This window comes from Ranitomeya imitator, chromosome 2 (assembly GCF_032444005.1).
Source record: "Ranitomeya imitator isolate aRanImi1 chromosome 2, aRanImi1.pri, whole genome shotgun sequence".
NCBI lineage: Eukaryota > Metazoa > Chordata > Amphibia > Anura > Dendrobatidae > Ranitomeya > Ranitomeya imitator.
Genome location: NC_091283.1, coordinates 148,647,846 through 148,668,566, shown reverse-complemented (window position 1 = coordinate 148,668,566; position 20,721 = coordinate 148,647,846). Strand labels below are relative to the sequence as shown.

The window sequence follows — 20,721 nt, the reverse complement described above, 5'->3', positions numbered from 1 at the left end:
CCCATAGACTTGTATTATCCGTGCGACGGATCCGTCGTGTTTTGGCGGACGCGACGCACAAAAAAGTTCAATGTAACGTTTTTGTGCGACGTGTCCGCCATTTTCGACCCCGCATGCGCGGACGGAAATCCGTCCCCTCCTCCCTGCTCAGCACAATGGGCAGCGGATGTTTTGTAAAACTGCATCCGCTGCTCACGTTGTGCTAAATTTAGCACAACGTACGTCGGGCCGACGGTTTTGCGACGGCCCCGTACCAACGGAAGTGTGAAAGTAGCCTTAACAGTTATTGTAGAGATGTGTCTGCTGCTAGAACTCTGTGTGGCACTGACCTGGTCTCTAATCTGAGCTGCTGTTTACCTGTGATTTCTGAGGCTGGTGACTCAGATAAACTTATCCTCAGAAGCAGAGGTGACTCTTGGTCTTCCTTTCCTGGGACAGTCCTCATGTGAGCCAGTTTCTTTGTAGCGCTTGATGGTTTTTGCCACTGCACTTGGGGACACTTTCAAACTCTGCCCAATTTTTCTGACTGACTGACCTTCATTTCTTAAAGTAATGATGGCCACCCGTTTTTTTTTACTTAGCTGCTTTTTTCTTGCCATATTACAAATTCTAACAGTCTATTCATTAGGACTATCAGCTGTGTATCAACCAGTCTTCTGCACAACACAACTGATGGTCCCAACCCCATTAATGAGGCAAGAAATCCCTCTTATTAAACCCTGACAGGGCACACCTGTGAAGTGAAAACCATTCCCGGTGACTACCTCTTGAAGCTCATCAAGAGAATGCCAAGAATGTGCAAAGCAGTCATCAAAGCAAAAGGTGGCTACTTTGAAGAACCTAGAATATGAGACATAATTTCAGTTGTTTCACACTTTTTTGGTAAGTATATATAGTTCCACATGTGTTAATTCATAGTTTTGATGCCTTCAGTGTGAATGTACAATTTTCATAGTCATGAAAATGCAGAAAAATCTTTAACCCCTTCACGACCCAGCCTATTTTGACCTTAATGACCTGGCTGTTTTTTTGCAATTCTGACCAGTGTCCCTTTATGAGGTAATAACTCAGGAACGCTTCAATGGATCCTAGCAGTTCTGAGATTGTTTTTTTGTGAAATATTGGGCTTCATGCTAGTGGTACATTTAGGTCAATAAATTCTGCGTTTATTTGTGATAAAAACGGAAATTTGGCGAAAATTTTGAAAATTTCGCAATTTTCACAATTTGAATTTTTATTCTGTTAACCCCTTTCTGACATCGGACGTACTATCCCGTCCATGTGGGGTGGGCCCCTATGACCATGGACGGGATAGTACGTCTAGCGCGATCGGCGGCGCTCACGGGTGGAGCGCCGCCGATCGCGGCCGGGTGTCAGCTGCCTATCGCAGCTGACATCCGGCACTATGTGCCAGGAGCGGTCACGGACCGCCCCCGGCACATTAACCCCTGGCACACCGCGATCAAAGATGATCGCGATGTGCCGGCGGTGCACGGAAGCATCGCGCAGGGAGGGGGCTCCCTGCGGGCTTCCCTGAGCCCCCCGCAGCAACGCGATGTGATCGCGTTGCTGCGAGGGTCTTACCTCCCTCCCTCCCTGCTCGAGCCCCGGATCCAAGATGGCCGCGGATCCGGGTCCTGCAGGGAGGGAGGTGGCTTCACAGAGCCTGCTCAGAGCAGGCACTGTGAAGCCTGCAGCGCTGCATGTCAGATTAGTGATCTGACAGAGTGCTGTGCACACTGTCAGATCACTGATCTGTGATGTCCCCCCCGGGACAAAGTAAAAAAAAAAATTTTCAAACGTGTAAAAAAAAATTAAAAAAAATATTCCAAAATAATGAAAAAAAAAAATATATATTATTCCCATAAATACATTTCTTTATCTAAATAAAAAAAAACAAAACAATAAAAGTACACATATTTAGTATCGCCGCATCCGTAACGGCCCGACCTATAAAACTGGCCCACTAGTTAACCCCTTCAGTAAACACCGTAAGAAAAAAAAAAAAAAAACGAGGCAAAAAACAACGCTTTATTATCATACCGCCGAACAAAAAGTGGAATAACACGCGATCAAAAAGACAGATATAAATAACCATGGTACCGCTGAAAACGTCATCTTGTCCCGCAAAAAACGAGCCCCCATACAGCATCATCAGCAAAAAAATAAAAAAGTTATAGTCCTGAGAATAAAGCGATGCCAAAATAATTATTTTTTCTATAAAATAGTTTTTATCGTATAAAAGCGCCAAAACATAAAAAAATGATATAAATGAGGTGTCGCTGTAATCGTACTGACCCGAAGAATAAAACTGCTTTATCAATTTTACCAAACGCGGAACGGTATAAACGCCTCCCCCAAAAGAAATTCATGAATAGCTGGTTTTTGGTCATTCTGCCTCACAAAAATCGGAATAAAAAGCGATCAAAAAATGTCATGTGCCCGAAAATGTTACCAATAAAAACGTCAACTCGTCCCGCAAAAAACAAGACCTCAGATGACTCTGTGGACCAAAATATAGAAAAATTATAGCTCTCAAAATGTGGTAACGCAAAAAATATTTTTTGCAATAAAAAGCGTCTTTCAGTGTGTGACGGCTGCCAATCATAAAAATCCGCTAAAAAACCCGCTATAAAAGTAAATCAAACCCCCCTTCATCACCCCCTTAGTTAGGGAAAAATTAAAAAAATGTATATATTTCCATTTTCCCATTAGGGCTAGGGCTAGGGTTAGGATTAGGGTTAGGGCTAGGGTTAGGGCTAGGGCTACAGTTTGGGTTGGGGCTAAAGTTACAGTTAGGGTTTAGATTACATTTACAGTTGGGAATAGGTTTGGGATTAGGGTAAGGGGTGTGTCTGGGTTAGAGGTGTGGTTAGGGTTACTGTTGGGATTAGGGTTAGGGGTGTGTTTGGATTAGGGTTTCAGTTATAATTGGGGGGTTTCCACTGTTTAGGCACATCAGGGGCTCTCCAAACGCGATATGGCGTCCGATCTCAATTCCAGCCAATTCTGCGTTGAAAAAGTAAAACAGTGCTTCTTCCCTTCCGAGCTCTCCCGTGTGCCCAAACAGGGGTTTACCCCAACATATGGGGTATCAGCGTACTCAGGACAAATAGGACAACAACTTTTGGGGTCCAATTTCTCCTGTTACCCTTGGGAAAATACAAAACTCGGGGCTAAAACATATTTTTTGTGGGAAAAAAAAAGATTTTTTATTTTCACGGCTCTGCGTTATAAACTGTAGTGAAACACTTGGGGGTTCAAAGTTCTCACAACACATCTAGATTAGTTCCCTGGGGGGTCTAGTTTCCAATATGGGGTCACTTGTGGGGGGTTTCTACTGTTTAGGTACATTAGGGGTTCTGCAAACGCAATGTGACGTCTGCAGACCATTCCATCTAAGTCTGCATTCCAAATGGCGCTCCTTTCCTTCCGAGCTCTGCCATGTGCTCAAACGGTGGTTTCCCCCAACATACGGGGTATCAGCGTACTCAGGACAAATTGGACAACAACTTTTGGGGTCGAATTTCTCCTCTTACCCTCGGGAAAATACAAAACTGGGGGCTAAAAAATAATTTTGGGGGGAAAGATTTTTTTTTTAATTTTCACGGCTCTGCGTTACAAACTGTAGTGAAACACTTGGGGGTTCAAAGCTATCACAACACATCTAGATGAGTTCCTTAGGGGGTCTAGTTTCCAAAATGGTGTCACTTGTGGGAGGTTTCTACTGTTTAGGTACATTAGGGGCTCTGCAAATGCAATGTGACACCTGCAGACCATTCCATCTAAGTCCTCATTCCAAATGGAGCTCCTTCCCTTCCGAGCCCTCCCATGCGCCCAAACAGTGGTTCCCCCCCACATATGGTGTATCATCGCACTCAGGACAAATTGGGCAACAAATTTTGGGGTCCAATTTCTCCTGTTACCCTCAGGAAAATACAAAACTGGGGGCTAAAAAAATAATTTTTGTGGGAAAAAAATTTTGTTTTATTTTTACGGCTCTGCATTATAAACTTCTGTGAAGCACTTGGTGGGTCAAAGTGCTCACCACACCTCTAGATAAGTTCCTTAGGGGGTCTACTTTCCAAAATGGTGTCATTTGTGGGGGGTTTCAATGTTTAGGCACATCAGTGGCTCTTCAAACGCAACATGGCGTCCCATCTCAATTCCAGTCAATTTTGCATTGAAAAGTCAAACGGCGCTCCTTCCCTTCCGAGCTCTCCCATCCGCCCAAACAGTGGTTTACCCCCACATATGGGGTATCAGCGTACTCAGGACAAATTGTACAACAACTTTTGGGGTCCAATTTCTTCTCTTACCCTTGACAAAATAAAAAATTGGGGGCGAAAAGATAATTTTTGTGAAAAAATATGATTTTTTATTTTTACGGTTCTACATTATAAACTTCTGTGAAGCACTTGGTGGGTCAAAGTGCTCACCACACCTCTAGATAAGTTCCTTAGGGGGTCTACTTTCCAAAATGGTGTCACTTGTGGGGGGTTTCAATGTTTAGGCACATCAGTGGCTCTTCAAACGCAACATGGCGTCCCATCTCAATTCCAGTCAATTTTGCATTGAAAAGTCAAATGGCACTCCTTCGCTTCCGAGCTCTGCCATGCGCCCAAACAGTGGTTTACCCCCACATGTGGGGTATTGGCATACTCAGGACAAATTGTACAACAATGTTTGGGGTCCATTTTCTCCTGTTACCCTTGGTAAAATAAAACAAATTGGAGCTGAATTAAATTTTTTGTGAAAAAAAGTTAAATGTTCATTTTTATTTAAACATTCAAAAAATTCCTGTGAAGCACCAGAAGGGATAATAAACTTCTTGAATATGGTTTTGAGCACCTTGAGGGGTGTAGTTTTTAGAATGGTGTCACACTTGGGTATTTTCTATCATATAGACCCCTCAAAATGACTTCAAATGAGATGTGGTCCCTAAAATAAAATGGTGTTGTAGAAATGAGAAATTGCTGGTCAACTTTTAACCCTTATAACTCCCTAACAAAAAAAAATTTTGGTTCCAAAATTGTGTTGATGTAAAGTAGACATATGGGAAATGTTACTTATTAAGTATTTTGTGTGACATATCTCTGTGATTTAATTGCATAAAAATTCAAAGTTGGAAAATTGCGAAATTTTCATAATTTTCGCCAAATTTCCATTTTTTTCACAAATAAACGCAGGTACTATCAAAGAATTTTTACCATTGTCATGAAGTACAATATGTCACGAGAAAACAATGTCAGAATCACCAGGATCCATTGAAGCGTTCCAGAGTTATAACCTCATAAAGGGACAGTGGTCAGAATTGTAAAAATTGGCCCGGTCATTAACGTGCAAACCACCCTTGGGGGTAAAGGGGTTAAACCAGAGAGTTATGTGACACAAAATAGTTAATAAATAACATTTCCCACATGTATACTTTACATCAGCACAATTTTTTTAGGAAGTTATAAGGGTTAAAATTTGACCAGCGATTTCTCATTTTTACAACGTAATTTACAAAACCATTTTTTTTAGGGACCATCTCACATTTGAAGTCAGTTTGAGGGGTCTATATGGCTGAAAATACCCAAAAGTGACACCATTCTAAAAACTGCACCCCTCAAGGTGCACAAAACCACATTCAAAAAGCTTATTAACCCTTCAGGTGCTTCACAGCAGCAGAAGCAACATGGAAGAAAAAAATGAACATTTAACTTTTTAGTCACAAAAATGATCTATTAGCAACAATTTTTTTATTTTCCCAATGGTAATAGGAGAAACTGAACCACGAAAGTTGTTGTCCAATTTGTCCTGAGTATGCTGATACCTCATATGTGGGGGTAAACTACTGTTTGGGCACACGGCAGGGCTTGGAAGGGAAGGAGCGCCATTTGACTTTTTGAATGAAAAATTGGCTCCACTCTTTAGCGGACACCATGTTGCGTTTGGAGAGCCCCCGTGTGCCTAAAAATTGGAGCTCCCCCAAAAGTGACCCCATTTTGGAAACTAGACGCCCCAAGGAACATATCTAGATGCACAGTGAGCACTTTAAACCCTCAGGTGCTTCACAAATTGATCCGTAAAAATGAAAAAGTACTTTTTTTTTTTTTTCACAAAAAAATTCTTTTCGCCTCAATTTTTTCATTTTCACATGGGCAATAGGATAAAATGGATCCTAAAATTTGTTGGGCAATTTCTCCCGAGTACGCCGATACCTCATATGTGGGGGTAAACCACTGTTTGGGCACACGGCAGGGCTCGGAAGTGAAGGATCGCCATTTGACTTTTTGAATGGAAAATTAGCTCCAATTGTTAGCGGACACCATGTCGCGTTTGGAGAGCCCCTGTGTGCCTAAACATTGGAGCTCCCCCACAAGTGACCCCATTTTGGAAACTAGACCCCCCAAGGAACTAATCTAGATGTCAAAGGTGAGCACTTTAAACCCCCAGGTGCTTCACAGAAGTTTATAACGCAGAGCCATGAAAATAAAAAATAATTTTTCTTTGATCAAAAATTATTTTTTAGCCTGGAATTTCCTATTTGGCCAAGGGTAATAGGAGAAATTGGACCCCAAATTTTGTTGTCCAGTTTGTCCTGAGTACGCGGATACCCCATATGTGGGGGTAAACGACTGTTTGGGCGCACGGCAGGGCTCGGAAGGGAAGGCACGCCATTTGGCTTTTTAAATGGAAAATTAGCTCCAATCATTAGCGGACACCATGTCGCGTCTGGAGAGCCCCTGTGTGCCTAAACATTGCAGATCTCCCACAAATGACCCCATTTTGGAAACTAGACCCCCAAAGGAACTAATCTAGATGTCAAAGGTGAGCACTTTGAACCCCCAAGTGCTTCACAGAAGTTTATAACGCAGAGCCATGAAAAAAAAAAAAATTTCTTTTCTCAAAAATGATTTTTTAGCCCGCAATTTTTTATTTTCCCAAGGGTAACAGGAGAAATTTGACCCCAAAAGTTGTTGTCCAGTTTATCCTGAGTACACTGATACCCCATGTGTGGGGGTAAACCACTGTTTGGGCACACATCGGGGTTTGGAAGGGAAGTAGTGATGCTTTGAAATGCAGACTTTGATGGAATGCTCTGCGGGCGTCACGTTGCGTTTGCAGAGCCCCTGATGTGGCTAAACAGTAGAAACCCCCCACAAGTGACCCCATTTTAGAAACTAGACCCAGAAAGGAACTTATCTAGATGTGTGGTGAGCACTTTGAACCCCCAAGTGCTTCACAGAAGTTTATAACGCAGAGCCGTGAAAATAATAAATACATTTTCTTTCCTCAAATATAAATTTTTTAGCCCAGAATTTTTTATTTTCCCAAGCGTAACAGGAGAAATTGGACCCCAATAATTGTTTTGCAGTTTGTCCTGAGTATGCTGGTACCCCATATGTGGGGGTAAACCACTGTTTGGGCGCACGTCGGGGCTCACACCCCTAACCACAACCCTAATTCCAACCCTAACCCTAAGGCTATGTGCCCACGTTGCGGATTCGTGTGAGATTTTTCAGCATCATTTTTGAAAAATCCACTGGTAAAAGGCACTGCGTTTTACCTGCGGATTTATCGCGGATTTCCAGTGTTTTTTGTGCGGATTTCACCTGCGGATTCCTATTGAGGAACAGGTGTAAAACGCTGCACAAAGAATTGACATGCTGCGGAAAATTGTGTGCACACAATGCGGAAAACGCTGCGGATCCGCAGCAGTTTCCCATGAGTTTACAGTTCAATGTAAACCTATAGGAAACCTATAGGAAACAAAAATCGCTGTACACATGCTGCGGAAAAACTGCACGGAAACGCAGGGGTTTACATTCCGGAGCATGTCACTTCTTTCTGCGGATTCCGCAGCAGTTTTACAACTGCTCCAATAGTAAACTGCAGTTGTAAAACCGCAGCGAAATGCGCAGAAAAAACGCGGTAAATTCGCGATAAATCCGCAGCGGTTTAGCACTGCGGATTTATCAAATCCACTAAGGAAAAATCCGCAGAGGACCAGAATACGTGTGCACATACCGTACCCTAACCCTAGTTCTTACCCCAACCTTAGTGGAAGAAGAAAAAAAATTTCTTTATTTTATTATTGTCCCTACCTATGGGGGTGACAAAGGGGGGGGGGGGGGTCATTTAGTATTTTTTTTATATTGATCACTGTGATAGGTCACAGTGATCAAAATGAACTTGAAACGAATCTGCCGGCCGGCAGATTCGGCGGGCGCACTGCGCATGCGCCCACCATTTTGGAAGATGGCGGCGCCACGGGAGGCTCGGTAAGTATGATGGGGTGGAGCACGGGGGGGTGGATCGGAGCATGGGGGGGTGGATCGGAGCACGGGGGGTGGATTGGCGCACCAGGGGGTGGATCGGAGTGCAGGGGGGGTGGTTGGAGCACGGGGGGAGCGGACAGGAGGACGGAGGGGAGCGGAGCTGTGTACCGGACAGATCGGTGGCTTGGGGGGGTGATCGGTGGGGTGGGAGGGGGGAGACCAGTGTTTCCAGCCATGGCCGATGATATTGCAGCATCAGCCATGGCTGGATTGTAATATTTCACCAGTTTTAATAGGTGAAATATTACAAATCACTCTGATTGGCAGTTTCACTTTCAACAGCCAATCAGAGCGATCGTAGCCACGGGGGGGGGGTCCAGCTGTGTTTAATTAAACTGATTGCCTTTCTAAATCAAGTGCTCACACCTGTCTATATAAGACCTCACAGATCACAGTGCATGTCAGACAAAATGAGAATCATCAGGTCAAAAGAACTGGCCAAGGAGCTCAGAGACAATTGTGGCAAGACACAGATCTGGCCAAGGTTACAACAGAACTTTTGCAGCACTCAAGGTTCCTAAGAGCACAGTGGCCTCCAAAATCATTAAATGGAAGAAGTTTAGGACTATCAGGAGTCTTCCTAGTCCTGGCCGTCCAGCCAAACTGATCAATCGTGGGAGAAGATCACCTGAACCAAATCTTATTTAATGAGGGAAAGTATAAAAAACACTGCTGTGGTCTTCACAATCCTCTTGCAATAGGACAAGCTGGATGGCTAAACAAGTGCTAGGAATAGCCCAAAATTAATTTGTATGAAAAAATAACTTTTAACCATGTTTAACCAGGAGTTGAAAAGTCTTGAGTGAGGAAAAGAAGGGCTCAATTCTGGCTTTACTAGCAGAGGGATACAGTCAGCGTCATGTTCCCTCCATCCTTAATATTTCGAAGACGGCAAGAAGAGTTCACAACAGGCTCCTAGAGGCAGGCCTCAAGTCATGTAAAGCTAGAATCATGGTTATTCCACCAAATATTGATTTCTGAACTCTTCCTGTACTGTTGCCTAATGGCATCCTGTGATAATCTAATGACTTTTGCATCAGGGGACTCATGTGCTTGATGCCTACGCTTATATGCATTATTTTTGTCCCAGCGATGCTGTTGCTCTTCTAGAGTCTCATTTGCCCTTTGTTGTCTTCGACAATGTGCTTTTACTGCTACTTTTTATGAGGAGCCATGTTGGGTTTGATATTTGATTTTTAAAAGGGGTTTTCACACAAATAAGTTAATTTTAAAAATTGTCTGTGTCTGACCATGTACAGAAGATATCACAGCTCCTGGACAGGGGAGGAAGCAAATGACAATACTGACATTACAGCAGGAGATCGCAGAGGATACATTTTGTGAGGTAATAATTTTTTTTTAAAAACAGTCAGTGAAATATTTTACCTCACAAAATGCATCCACTGTGATCCCCTGCTGCAATGTCAGTATTATCTTTTGGTTCCTCCCCTGCCCAGGAGATGTGGTATGCACCGTACACGGTCAGACACGGTAAATTTTTTAAAAAAACTTTCGTTCGTGGGAAAACCCCTTTAATGTGACCGGCTTCCTCTGCCTGTAGACACGTCGCGCATCTGCCGCGGAGATCAGCCAAATGATTCACTGCACCAGCGCGTAATTAATATTAATTGTATCTATATATATAATTGTCTAAGGGTTTTTCCGTCTGTCTGTCTGTCTGTCTGTTGCTGTCCTGGAAATCCCACGTCTCTGATTGGTCGAGGCCGCCAGACCAATCAGCGACGGGCACAGTATCGACGTAGAAATCCCGCGCCTCTGATTGGTCGAGGCCGCCAGGCCTCGACCAATCAGCGACGGGCACAGCGACGATGATGTCATAAAGGACGTAGACATCCCGCGTCTCTGATTGGTCGAGGCCGCCAGGCACAGCGACGATGATGTCATAATGGTTGCCATGGCGACGATGATGTCATAAAGGTTGCCTCGACCAATCAGCGACGGGCACAGTCTGCCGCGAATTCTGGAATCATCATTGTCCATATACTACGGGGACATGCATATTCTAGAATACCCGATGCGTTAGAATCGGGCCACAATCTAGTCACTTAATATTGAGCAGATTGAAATATTCTGACCTCCTCTCATACATATATCGTATGAGTCCCAAACTGCCTCCCTATATACACTGCATGTCGCCCCCATATGCAGCATGTCGCCCTCACATGCAGCACATGTCGCCTCCACATGCAGCACCATGTGCAGCATGTCACACTCCCCATTTGTAGCACCATGTTACCCCCATGTGCACACTCAATGGGCAGCGGCATGTGCAGCCTTATAGCCAATAAAAACCCAAAAGTCATTATCTCAGTAAATTAGAATACTTCATAACACCAACTTGAAAAATGATTTTAAAATCCGAAATGTGGTTCGACTGAAATGTATGTTCAGTAAATGCACTCAGCACTTGGTCGGGGCTCCTTTTGCATCAATGCGGCGTGGCATGGAGGCGATCAGCCTGTGGCACTGCTGAGGTGTTATGGAAGCCCAGGTTGCTTTATCATCAGCCTTCAGCTCATCTGCATTCTTGGGTCTGGTGTCTCATCTTCATCTTGACAATACTTAATAGAGTCTCTATAGGGTTAAGATCAGGCGAGTTTGCTGGCCAATCAAACACAGTGATACTGTTGCTTTTAAACCAGGTATTGGTACTTTTGGCAGTGTGGACAGGTGCCAAGTCCTGCTGGAGAATGAACCTTGGACCACTGAGCAACAGTCCAGTTCTTTTTCTCCTTTGCCCAGGTAAGACGCTTCTGGCGTTGTCTATTGGTCATGAGTGGCTGACACAAGGAATGTGACACTTGTAGCCCATGTCCTGGATACATCTGTGTGTGGTGGCTCTTGAAGCAATGACTCCAGCAGCAGTCCACTCCTTGTGAATCTCCCCCAAGTTTTTGAATGGCCTTTTATTAACAATCCTTTCAAGGCGCAGTTATCCCGGTTGCTTGTGCACCTTTTTCTATCACACATTTTCCTTAAATGTGTGATAGAAAAACTTTCCATTAATATGCTTGGATACAGCACTCTGAACGGCCAGCTTCTTTAGCAATGACCTTTCGTGGCTTACCCTCCTTGTGGAGTGTGTCAATGACTGCCGTCTAAACATCTGTCAAGTCAGCAGTCTTCCCCATGATTGTGGAGCTTACTTAGACTGAGGGACGTTTTTAAATGCTTAGGAAGCCTTTGCAGGTGTCATTTGTTAATTATTCTAATTTACTGATATAATGATTTTTGGGTTTTCATTGGCTGTAAGTCATAATCATCAACATTAACAGAAATAAGCACTTGAAATAGATCACTCTGTTTGTAATGACTATCTAATATGAGTTTCACTTTTTGTACTAAAGAACTGAAATAAATTAACTTTTAACTAATTTTAACATTGAGAGATAGAATATCAAAAATAAAATCCAGAAAATCACATTGTATAAATTATATACATTTATATGCATTCTGCAGTGAGAAATAAGTATTTGATCTTTCTGGCAAACAAGACTTAATACTTGGTGGCAAAACCCTTGTTGGCAAGCACAGCAGTCAGGCGTTTTTTGTAGTTGATTATGAGGGTTGCTCACATGTCAGGAGGAATTTTGGTCCACTCCTCTTTGCAGATCATCTCTAAATCATTAAGATTTTGAGGCTGTCGCTTGGCAACTCGAAGCTTCAACTCCCTCCATAAGTTTTCTACGGGATTAAGGTCTGGAGACTGGCTAGGCCACCCAATGACCTAAATGTGCTTCTTCTGAGCCACTCATTTGTTGCCTTGTCTGTATGTTTTTGGGTCAGTGTCTTGCTGGAAGACCCAGCCACGACCAATTTTTAGGCTAAGTACACATGTCAGGATTTCTTGCAGAAATTTCCTGAACAAAACAGGACATTTTCTGCAAGAAATCCGCATGTGGATTTTTTGCATTTTATTTTTTTTTGCAGATTTTTTGCGTTGTTTTCCCGGAGGTCCTGGGATGCAATAATATAGTGGGAAATCCGCAAAAAAATCCACAAAATTAATGAACATGCTGCGTTTTTTTTTCGCGGAAAAAAAACGCAACATACGCACAAATATTGCAGAATGCATTCTAAATGATGGGATGCATATGTATGCGTATTTTAAGCGTCTTTATAGCAAAAAAAAACGCGGAAAAATCGGGAACGTATGCACACAGCCTTAATATCCTGGCAGAGGGAAGGAGGTTGTCACTCAGGATTTTACGGTCCATGGCTCCATCTATTCTCCCACTGATGCGGTGAAGTAGCCCTGTGCCCTTAGCAGACAAACACCCCCAAAACAATGTTTCTACCTCCATGCTTGAGAGTGGGGATGGCATTCTTTGGGTCATAGGCAGCATTTCTCTTCCTCCAAACACGGCAAGTTGAGTTAATGCCAAAGACCTCAATTTTTGTCTCATCTGACCACAACACCTTCTCCTAATCACGCACAGAATCATCCATGTGTTCATTGGCAAACTTCAGATGGGCCTGCACATGTGCCTTCTTGAGCAGGGGAACCTTGTGGGTACTGCAGGATTTTAAACCTTTACAGCGTAATGTGTTGCCAATGGTTTTCTTGGTGACCGTGGTACCAGCTGCCTTGAGATAATTAACAAGTTCCCCCCCGTGTAGTTTTAGGCTGATCTCTCACCTTCTTCATGATTAAAGGGAACCTGTCACCCCCAAAATTGACAGTAGCTAAGCCCACCAGCATCAGGGGCTTATCTACAGCGTTATAGAATGCTGTAGATAAGCCCCTGATGTATCCTGAAAGATAAGAAAAGAGGTTAGATTATACTCACCCAGGGGCGGTCCCGCTGTGGTGGGCGTCGCGGTCCGGGGCCTCCCATCTTCTTACGATGACGTCCTCTTCTTGTCTTCACGCTGCGGCTCCGGCGCAGGCGTACTTTGTCTGCCCTGTTGAGGGCAGAGCAAAGTACTGCAGTGCGCAGGTGCCGGGCCTCTCTGACCTTTCCCAGCGCCTGCGCACTGCAGTACTTTGCTCTGCCCTCAACAGGGCAGACAAAGTAAACCTGCGCCGCAGCGTGAAGACAAGAAGAGGACGTCATCGTAAGAAGATGGGAGGCCCCGGACCGCGACGCCCATCAGACCGGACAGCAGCGGGAACGCCCTGTGTGTATAATATAACCTCTTTTTCTTATCTTTCAGGATATAGCGGGGGCTTATCTACAGCATTACAGAATGCTGTAGATAAGCCCCTGATGCTGGTGGGCTTAGCTCATCGTCGATTTTGGGGGTGACAGGTTCCCTTTAAGGATACCCCATGAGGTGAGATTTTGCATGGTGCCCCAGATAGATGTCGAATGACAGTCATTTTGTATTTCTCCATTTTCTTACTATTGCACCAACAGTTGTCTCCTTCTCACCCAGCTTCTTACGTATGGTTTTCTAGCCCATTACAGCTTTGTGCAGGTCTATAATCTTGTCCCTGACATCCTTATAAAGCTCTTTGGTCTTGTCCATGTTGTAGAGATTAGAGTCTGACTGATTAATTGAGTCTGTGGAAAGGAGTCTTTTATAAAGGTACCGTCACACTAGACGATATCGCTAGCGATCCGTGACGTTGCAGCGTCCTGGCTAGCGATATCGTCCAGTGTGACAGGCAGCAGCGATCAGGCCCCTGCTGTGATATCGTTGGTCGGGGAAGAAAGTCCAGAACTTTGTTTCGTCGCTGGATCTCCCGCTGACATCGCTGAATCGGCGTGTGTGACGCCAATTCAGCGATGTCTTCGCTGGTAACCAGGGTAAACATTGGGTTACTAAGCGCAGGGCCGCGCTTAGTAACCCGATGTTTACCCTGGTTACCATCGTTAAAGTAAAAAAAACAACCACTACATACTTACCTACCGCTGTCTGTCCCCGGCGCTCTGCTTCTCTGCTCTGGCTGTGAGCACAGCGGCCGGAAAGCAGAGCGGTGACGTCACCGCTCTGCTTTCCGGCTGCCCGGCGCTCACAGCCAGAGCAGAGAAGCACAGCGCCGGGGACAGACAGCGGTAGGTAAGTATGAAGTGTTTGTTTTTTTACTTTAACGATGGTAACCAGGGTAAACATCGGTTCTTTGCTTAAGAACAATAATGTAAATAATAAATAATATGTATCAATAACTATGTATATTGGTATGTACAGTGTCCAGGCGCTTGCATCTCTCCTCTGTACTCTTGTTAGCACGCTGTTTGCGCTTACGTGCGGCATCGGCGGCTTTTCGCTCTGCATCATTACCATACTTTATATCAGACCTGATCTTACGTACGCCATCAGCAGCTTTGGACTCTGTGTCATTAGTATACTTAACAGTATCCAGGCGCTTGCATCTATCCTCTGTACTCTTGTTAACACGCTGTTTGCGCTTACGTGCGGCATCGACGGCTTTTCGCTCTGCATCATTACCATACTTTATATCAGACCTGATCTTACGTGCGCCATCAGCAGCTTTGGGCTCTGTGTCATTAGTATACTTAACAGTGTCCATGCGCTTGCATCTATCCTCTGTACTCTTGTTAGCACGCTGTTTGCGCTTACGTGCGGCATCGGCGTCTTTTTGCTCTGCATTATTAGTATACTTTCTATCAGACCTAATCTTACGTGCGCCATCAGCAGCTTTGGGCTCTGTGTCATTAGTATCCTTACTATTAGAGCTCATGTTGGCGAAGCTAAACAGCTTTAAGCGTGGTGGTGGCAAACAACAGGTTAATAAGAGGCAGTGTCAGGTAGTAGGAAAATAGCCAGTTAATAATAGGCAATAGTTCTTTGCAGGAATGCAGATATTAATAAATAGGCAGTTTATATTGCAGAGAAATTGCTGGGCAATAATGGACAATGTCCTTATGTGGCAAATAATAGAGCAATATACCCAATGTGGCAAAGAAGAGGTTAATAAACGGCAGTCTCTCAGTATAACAGTCAGTGAATAATAGGCAGTATATGGAGAAAACACCAAACAAAAGTTCAAAATTGGTGTGAAAATGTCACTGAACCACTTCACAACTAAATATATATATAGTTTTGGTAAATGGTATTATCATTTTTTTGACGAAATTCGGCAGGAGCTTGAAGAGCAACGTCACTGGGCCCGCCTCCACGCAGTAGAAACTTGCTGTGAGGTAAAAATTCAAAAATCACACCAAAATGGCGGGCGGAGTGTGTCACAGTACGGCACGTTTCTGATTGGTCGCTCGCAGCAGGCGGCAACCAATCAGACACTGGACACTGTTGACGTCACTTATCTCCGGACATTAGCTCCGGACATTAGCTCCGGACATTAGCTCCGGACAAAGCCACGGAAGTTGGCAGAAATTGCAGGAAGTAGTATTCTAGGCAATTATATATTAGATATACACCTATAACAATAAATAATAATAATAATAACACACCTGGAAATATGAAATAACCTAAATAGATCTAGTGACACATGGTAAAAGTATTTTGTCACTTTTCGTTCTCGCAATAGTCTTAACATTAGTGGCTTATTTAGGCTAAGTGCACACGTTGCGGAATTTCCGCGGAAATTTCCGCCGCAATTCCGCAACTCCTGCCGCGAGTACCGTATATAGCATGCGGAATTGGCATGCGTATTCCCGCTAAACACTAGCGTTTTGCAAGCGTAATTACCCTGCAGAATGCTAGCGTTTTCCAAGCGATCTGTAGCATCGCTTGGAAAACTGATTGACAGGTTGGTCACGCTTGTCTAACATAGTGTTTGACAAATGTGACCAACTTTTTACTATTGATCCTGCTATGCAGCATCAATAGTAAAAAGATCTAATGTTAAAAATAATAATAAAAAAAATAGTTATTCTCACCTTCCCACGTCACCCGATCTCCTCAGCGGTGCATGCGGCGGCTGGGATGCTGTGTGCGAAGGACCTGAAGGCGCCGCGTGCACCGCTGAGAGGCGGGAGGACTCCAGGGGCCATCGGAAGGTGAGTATATCACGATTTTTATTTTAATTCTTTATTTAACAATTATATGGTGCCCAGTCCGTGGAGGAGAGTCTCCTCCACCCTGGGTACTATCCGCACATGATCCGCTTACTTCCCACATGGTGGGCATTGCCCTATGCGGGAAGTAAGCGGATCAATGCATTCCTATTTGTGAGATTCTGCAAATTAATGAAAATGCTGCGTTTTTTTCCGGAATGCGTTTCCGCTCAGGAAAAAAAAAGCAGCATGTGCATACAAAATGCAGATTGCATTCTTTTAAATAGGATGCTTAATGTGAGCGTTTTTTTTCACGGTTTTATCGCGTTTTTAAAGCGAAAAAAGACAAAAAAAATGCGAAAAATCCAGAACGTGTGCACACAGCCTTAGAGATACTGGTGATCTCTAAACACTCTTTTTTCCCTTCCCCTACAGTGTTCTTTATCTGCCATAGTGTTTTGCATTTAGTCCAAAAAGTTCTCCTTTGGTCTCATCTGACCAACGCACCTTTTTCCACATGATTTTTGTGTCCCATAAATGGCTTGTTGCAAACTGCAAACAGGACTTCGTATGGCTTACTTTTAAGGCTATGTGCACACGTTGCGGATTTACTGCGGATCCGCAGCGTTTTTTCCACGCAGAAACGCTGCAGATCCGCAAAGTGATTTACAGTACAATGTAAATCAGTAGGAAAAAAAAAATGCTGTGCTAATGGTGCGGAAAATTCCGCATGGAAAACGCAGTGGATTGAAAGAAGGAGCATGTTACTTCTTTTGTGCGGATCTGCAGCGTTTCTGCACCCTTCCATTATAGAAATACGAAGGGGTAAAAAAAAACGCATGAAATCCGCACAAAATCCACGACAAAAAACACACAAAACCTGCATTAAAAAAACGCATCAAATCTGCACCTGTGTTTTCTGCCAGGAGATGCAGATAATTCTGCACCCAAATCTGCAACGTGTGCACATAGCCTAAAGGCCCCTTCACATTAAGCGACGCTGCAGCGATACCGACAACGATCCGGATCGCTGCAGCGTCGCTGTTTGGTCGCTGGAGAGCTGTCACACAGACCGCTCTCCAGCGACCAACGATGCCGGTAACCAGGGTAAACATCGGGTAACTAAGCGCAGGGCCGCGCTTAGTAACCCGATGTTTACCCTGGATACCATGCTAAAAGTTAAAAAAAACAAACACTAGATACTTACCTACCGCTGTCTGTCCTCCAGCGCTGCGCTCTGCTTCTCTGCTCTCCTCCTGTACTGTCTGGGAGCCAGAAAGCAGAGCGGTGACGTCACCGCTCTGCTTTCCGGCTCACAGACAGTACAGGAGGAGTGCAGAGCACAGCGCTGGAGGACAGACAGCGGTAGGTAAGTATCTAGTGTTTGTTTTTTTTTTACTTTTAGCATGGTAACCAGGGTAAACATCGGGTTACTAAGCGCGGCCCTGCGCTTAGTTACCCGATGTTTACCCTGGTTACCAGTGAAGACATCGCTGGATCGGTGTCACACACGCCGATCCAGCGATGTCTCCAGGGAGTCCAGCGACGAAATAAAGTTCTGGACTTTGTTCAGCGACCAACGATCTCCCAGCAGGGGCCTGATCGTTGGTCGCTGTCACACAGAACGATTTCATTAACGATATCGTTGCTACGTCACAAATAGTTATGTGTGAAGGTACCTTAAGAATGGCTCCTTCTTGCTGCTCTTCCATAAAAGGCCAGATTTGTGGAGTACATGACAAATAGTCCTCTGTGGACAGATCCTCCCACTTGAGCTGTGTATCTCTGCAGCGATTCCAGAGTGACCATGGACCCCTTGGCTGCTTCTCTAATTAGTGCTCTCCTTGTTTCAGATATCAGTTTAAGTGGACGGCCATGTCTTGGTAGGTTTACAGTTGTGAAATAATTTTCAGTTTTGGATGATTGATTGAGCAGTGCTTCATGAGATGTTCAGAGCTTGGGATATGTATTTTTTTTAATAACCTAGCAGTGTTTAAGGCTATGTGTGAGTATTTGATTGCAGAAATTTTGGCAAGGTTTCTGCATCTCTTAGGCTACTTTCACACTAGCGTCGGAATCTCCCCGTCGCAATGCGTCGGGCAGAGATTCCGATGCTAGCGTTTAACACACTGCACAACGGAGGCAGCGGATGCATTTCTCCGGCGCATCCGCTGCCCCATTGTGAGGTGCGGGGAGGTGGGGGCGGAGTTCCGGCCGCGCATGCGCGGTCAGAAAAAGCGGTCCGTCAGGAGCAAAAAACATTACATGAAGCGTTTTTTGCTCCCGACGGTCCGCCAAAGCACGACGGATGCGACGTGTGGCAATCCGTCGTCAATACAAGTCTATGGGGAAAAAACGCATCCTGCAAGCACTTTTGCAGGATGCGTTTTTTCTGCAAAACGACGCATTGTGACGGATTGCAGTTAACGCTAGTGTGAAAGTAGCCTTAGCAGTAAAACCACTGTGGCAAAAACGCAACTTTTTGCCGCTCTTTTTGTATGCGTTTTTGTACAGCAATGAATGCTTTTTTACACTAAATTAAGATATTTAAAATGTTTTGTGATGTACCGTAATTTCTTGGGTCAGCACGGCATTTTTCATCTACCTTGTGCCGTGAAAGCACCGAGCTCATCAGCTGATGAACTCCAGTGAACTCTCTCACAGCAGCTCTGTGATATGACTTAATTGCTCCCGCAGTATGTCAGTGTATCGACTGCGGCTGGGTAGAGCAGTCACATCTCGCCGTGGAACACTCAGGATTACGTGGACTACAGCGGACAGGTGAGTATATGTTGGTTATTTTTTTTACATTATTTCTAGGAAATGAGGGCATCGGAGATTTGGTGTGAGGCGAGTATACCTTTTTTATTTTTATTTGAACATGTATATAATTATTTATCTTTTTTTTATATATATACTGTGAGCACAGGTGCCGAGTGATTAGACTATTTCTTCCATCAGCGGCACCTGCTGTCCCTGTTATCAGTGACAGCAGACGTAGCCCAATGGGAGCAGTAGTCTCATTAGCCCAAGCCTGATGACCTGTGGTAAGCTTTTTACAGCAGGTCACCGATGCGGGTCACACTGACATCTGACAGCATGAACCCACAGCACTCTGACCAACAGTAGCGTTACCACTGATGGAAACACTGCGCCAGTGTTTTCCACACAGATGACAGCATGGGAAACACCATAGGAAGCCGGAAAAACGCCAACAAAAAAAAAAACAAACGCACAAAGAATTGACATGCTGTAGAAAAAAAAAAAAAAAAAACGCACTGCAAATACTCAAGGAAAATAACTGATCATGTGCACAACACTTCAGGATTGTCATTGAATTAGCACTGTGTGCACACATCCTTACTCTACTTCAAAGCTTTATCCCTGACCTGTCTGGTGTGTTCCTTGGTTTTCATGATGTTGTTTAATCCCTAATGTTCTCAAACAAACCTCTGACACCTCCACAGAATAGCTGTAGTTATACTGAGAAGAAATTGCACGCAGGTGTACTCAAATTACGTGACTTCTGGAGTCAAATGGTCACTCAGGATTTTATTTAGGGCTATCAGACTACAGGAGGCTGAATACAAAGGCACGTCACAATTTTCAAACTTATATTTTTAAAATAATTAGAAAACCATGTATCACTTCATTTACACTTCATAAATACTTGCGACGTTGTATGTCACATACCCACACCCACAAAATACATTTACGTTTGTTGGTGTAATATGAAAAAATGTGGAAATTCTATTTTTAAGGCAATGTATATGTTGAATTCAAGTCCATGCATTACAGTCCATGATAAGCATATGTGTGAATGTGGCCAAAATTGGTTGGACTACTACGATAGCCGTAAAAAAGGACTAACCAACTACATTATCTGTGAGCAGACCCTCATGTCACCATCCCCATGTACCGCGAGGCTGCAGCCTCAGGCTTTGAGCAGCATCCCAGGATGCACAGCTAGTAAAGGGGTTATGCCTCCACAGGGGCAACACATCTGACGACCTTTCTCCACTGAATGCTGATGAAGCGCACACATGTGTAGATCGGCAAACAGCGCACATACGGTAACAATTAGGTATTCGTTCTGCTTATGTGACAGATTTTTGTAAAAAGAGCAGCAAATAATTCACATTCCCCAAATAGTAATTTGCATATTTCCCAGTAAAATATAATATATTCCCAATAATATTCTGGTCCAGTATCACCGGATATTATCTAAAGCAGTGACAACAGTATTCACTAAGATAACAATGAATTTATCAACAGCTGTTCCACTGTTCAGAAATGTTATAATCACATTGTGTAGTAGTGACTGTCAGGGAGTTGCCATCCCGTACCCAGAGAGGCAGCGCCATTATTCTGTACCCAGATTGGAAGTGCCATTATTCCATACCCAGAGAGGCAGCGTCATCATCCCGTACCCAGAGTGTCAGCGCCAT

The 20,721-nt window shown here is 44.1% G+C and overlaps 1 protein-coding gene across 1 annotated transcript in view; it reads right to left on the bottom strand.

Annotated features, from left to right (window-relative positions):
- Positions 1-20,721, bottom strand: part of PHF19 (PHD finger protein 19) — an 87,738-nt gene that overhangs the window by 60,265 nt on the left and 6,752 nt on the right. The gene's annotated exons all lie outside the window — the stretch shown is intronic.